The sequence below is a fragment of the Sinocyclocheilus anshuiensis genome, unplaced genomic scaffold, assembly GCF_001515605.1.
Source record: "Sinocyclocheilus anshuiensis isolate Anshui unplaced genomic scaffold, SAMN03320099.WGS_v1.1 scaffold670, whole genome shotgun sequence".
Lineage (NCBI taxonomy): Eukaryota > Metazoa > Chordata > Actinopteri > Cypriniformes > Cyprinidae > Sinocyclocheilus > Sinocyclocheilus anshuiensis.
Genome location: NW_015546062.1, coordinates 1,301,774 through 1,305,995, shown reverse-complemented (window position 1 = coordinate 1,305,995; position 4,222 = coordinate 1,301,774). Strand labels below are relative to the sequence as shown.

At 33.7% G+C, this 4,222-nt stretch overlaps 1 protein-coding gene across 1 annotated transcript in view; it reads left to right on the top strand.

Moving 5' to 3' along the window:
- Positions 1-2,533: 2,533 nt before the first annotated feature.
- The window catches only part of LOC107699540 (apolipoprotein A-I-like), a 15,066-nt gene continuing 13,377 nt past the window's right edge, over positions 2,534-4,222 (top strand). The window contains exon 1 of the mRNA XM_016500835.1: positions 2,534-2,539. The gene's annotated coding sequence lies outside the window, so the exon portion shown is untranslated. The remainder of the gene's footprint in view (positions 2,540-4,222) is intronic.

The following is a 4,222-nucleotide window of genomic DNA, read 5'->3' as shown; positions in this document are numbered from 1 at the left end:
AATATCTCTTTGGATTTGAGACTTTAGTCTTTGCAACTTTACAGATCTTCTTTATGCTTTAAGAGCTTGTAACTATGGAAGCCCGTTTCCGCCACTGAATAAAAAATAAAACAGGTAATTGTGACTTTTTATCTCACAATTCTGACTTTTTTTCTCAGAATTGCGTGATATAAACTCGCAATTGCGAGTTAAAAAGTCATAATTGAGAGATATAAACTCGCAATTCTGAGAAATAAAGTCAGAACTGCGAGATATAAACTCACAATTCTGACTTTTTTTCTCGCAATTCTGACATTTTTCTCTCAGAATTGTGAGATATAAACTTGCAATTCTGAGAACATATCAGTCTTTTTCCCCCCCTCAAAACTGGACTTTAACTCATAATTGCGAGTTTGTATCACGCAATTCTGACTTTATAACTCGCAATTGCGAGTTTATATCTCACAATTCTGTGAAAAAAAGTCGCAATTAACGTGACCTTTTTTACAGTTTTTAAGAGAACGTCAGAATTGCGTGATATAAACTCGCAATTGCGAGTTAAAGTCCAATTTTGAGGGGGAATTGCGATTCAATTTGAGTTTTGGCAGGTTACATGCGCGACGCAGCGAGAGTGAAAAAGCAGACGTGGTAATTAATATTGCTATTTAAATATGATAGGCTCATAACTCCTAAGACATGGGAAATACGGTTGCAAATGGACTTTGCTTTTTCATTTGAAATTTGGCAGTCACTGCGTTTGCGAAAGCGAAAATGCAAACGGTAATGTAGGATTTGCAATTGCATTTGGATTATGTCACAATTTATGCGTCCACATATTGAAAACGCAATTGAAAATACAATTTGCTATTCTATTTAAAAATTGTCCGGAATATCGTTCCATATGTAACACTTCAAAGAGAAAGGAAAAATTGAAATCGCATCATATGACCTCTTTAAACACGTGAGGATATTTGTCTCACTCCAACCGCACAATATTCCTATTTGCTGCAACACACTTTAAGGACTGGTAGTCACCCATATAGTGTCTGTAAAACTATATTTTTTCATATTTTCTATAAAGTGTATGTAGTATGCGACAGGGTTGTAATTGCATTACAATGAGTCACTGAAGGCTGGATGCTTGTTGTGTCTGATAAATAAAATACAATTAAACTGCTAAATTCATAGGTACACATCACAAATTCAATCATTCTAAATGTGTTCTTTTTTTAGCAGAAGAAACAAAATTAAAAACAACAACACTGTGGACTTTGGATTTTTCACAGATGAAAAGTTGTTTGACTTTTTCTGCCAAAACAAGACAAAGATGTCTACAATAGAAGAGCCGTTGATGTTTCTCCGACATCTCAAGGACAATAGACTCATTACAGATGAGCTTTATGTAAGCATGATCTTTCTCCCAATTCTGTGAAAAAAAAGTCAGAATTGTGAGATAAAAAGGCGCAATTACCTTTTTTTTTTTTTTTAATTCAGTGGCGGAAACGGGCTTCTTCCATATGTAACACTTCAAAGAGAAAGGAAAAATTTAAATCGCATCATATGACCCCTTTAAACACAAATAGATATACGTTGACTCATATAAACATACTTGATTTCTTAAGATAAAATATTGGTTTTACCTTTGTTTATATCTGGAATGTCCTTCCATTCCTCTGTAGTGCCAATGAGGAAATTTGTAATGAAGAAAAGAAAAAGACAGAGAGGTGAATTAAAAAAACATTAATTTTAGAAAAATTTAGACAAAAACATTATTTTAGTGAAACAGCTAGAAAGTAAATTGATAAAAGAGCATTACATATTCTGGAAGTGATCAAAACAGGATCTGTTACACTGCACACTGGAGACATATTACAGTAACTTTACAACAAATCAATATCTATGACTGTGCTGTACGTACCAACTATATCTGGTGGGGGCTGAGAACACAAGAATACAATAATTAGACATTAAGAAAAACAGATTTGAAAATCAACAACTGTACATCACCCGTACAATGTACTATAACAAACTGTCAACTATCGCACTTACCATAGGTGATGCAAAACAAAGAGCCAAAGCTGAGCTCAGCAGAAGAAAAGCACATACATGCATTTTCACTGGAAATGAACACATTTGATGACTGACGGTTATCACTTGCATTAAAATTCACAAGCAAATGGATACACTAAGACTTTTTTAGGTGTTTAATCATTTTAAAATAATATCTGTTAAATTTAAAACAGGCCATCAAAATATGTGATTTAAAACTCTAGCATAAAAGGGGCATACATACCAGTTTTCAATCATCAATGGCTGAAGTTATAATGAAAAACTGCTTGACCACTCAGCTTGGCAAGTAAATACCAAGTGAGATTCTCTTAAAGTTTGACAAGTCATTTAAATATGTGGACAGTACAGTTCTATTACACTTCCTTATACTGTGCGCCCATACAGAAAAAATAAGACACAGAGAACAGAGAACACACCTAGTCTGATATTAAGGTTTAACATTTGTAATAACATATTGATTAGCAAAAGCAACCCATATTTACCAAACTGAGTTTTTCAATTAGCACATTTTTGTATCGTATATTGACTACAGATATATTTTAACTGCAGAGATTTGCAGTTATTTTTAGCTTATTGTTTTTTATTAAAGCGACTTTATTGTTTATAATCATATCACAGTATTATCATCAAGATTTTGGTAGACCTGACCAACTCCCTAAAGTAAAAACAAACAAACTAAACAAAAAAATATGTAATAATAATAATAAATAAATAAAATAATAATAATAATAATAGTAATAAAAGTAAATCATTGTACATCTTGTCAGGAAGTTACAGCAGTACAGATTTTTGTCATGCAGCCTAAGGGGCCGTTCACACAGAACACATTTTTCCACCCACTGGATTTTGCAGTTTCGTGCATGACAGGTTTCTAAAAATCTGATACTTAAGTTAAAGTTCAATAAAAAAAAAACAATGCTGGGGGTTGGTGTTAAAGAATTGTGTTATAATAACCCCTACAAATACAACTCATTACATACACTATAAACACTTTAAAGGAGACAGACATGTAGATGTTTCTGAAAGATTTTTCTCTGTTTGGGAGGGATGATTTATTTTAAATCATACGCTATTTATTACATCAAAATTTGTTAATACTTTACTATATTTAAGGGTGGATAATTTTATCAGTTGTTTATTGCAACAATACATAACTACAATAACTTTGTCTAGAGCTCTTATGAAAGTTTATAGCATGATTTGTGAAAATTTAACTATACTGAATGACATGGCATAGACTTCTTCATGGCTAGTTTTTGCGTTTTTCATTTCATTCTGTAACCTTGTTCTACAGGTCTGTGTGGACTAGTGTTAAATGCTACTGTTTTTGACAGCGTTGGTAACGTTTATGACATGATAATATCATGATAATTTTTGCGTTTTCCTTACCGAATGTCGTGTCCTGTCAGCAAAAACCTGTCCACGGGCGTTGTTGATTGATTTCTGTTCACTGTAAGTGCCGGCGATGCAGTGTTGCCAGATATTGATACTAAAACAAACAAAAAACTAAAAATAAATAAAAATAAAAATAAACCAAATTTATTTCCAACCTTTTGCAAATAATATAAAATAAAGATATCGCTGACTCTAAACTGCAACTTCCTACTTTATTAACTTTCTAAAGTGTTAAATTAAGTGTAAAAGACCACAAACGCCTATAATAGCTGGATCTGGCAACACGGAGGCTGCACCCGCGCCCTCACTCACAACTCTCTCAAGCCTCGTTCACTCCGCCAACGTCTCGCAGCGATCATTTTCATACCAGGGACGCTACACATTCTTGCAAACTGTCTAAACTGAATTATACATGTCATGCTGGCATTCATACAAGAAGTTTAACAGCAAATTAGTCATTCAAAGAACAAATGTTATTTTTGAACATGAAAAACTTACCGAGGTCCGGACTCAGAGGTGGCCTCATAGCTGGTTAAGGGCCTGGTCTTGAGGCCTTGTCTTTCCCCATTCCACTACCAGTGCCCAGAGGCGGACAGTAACTAAGTACATTTACTTGAGTATTGTACTTAAGTACACTTTTTGAGCATCTGTACTTTACTTGAGTATTATTTTTTCTGGGAACTTATGACTTTAACTTCACTACATTTGAAAGACAAATATTGTACTTTTCACTCCACTACATTTCTATCAAGGTCCTCGAAGTAGAAAGTCATTAGCA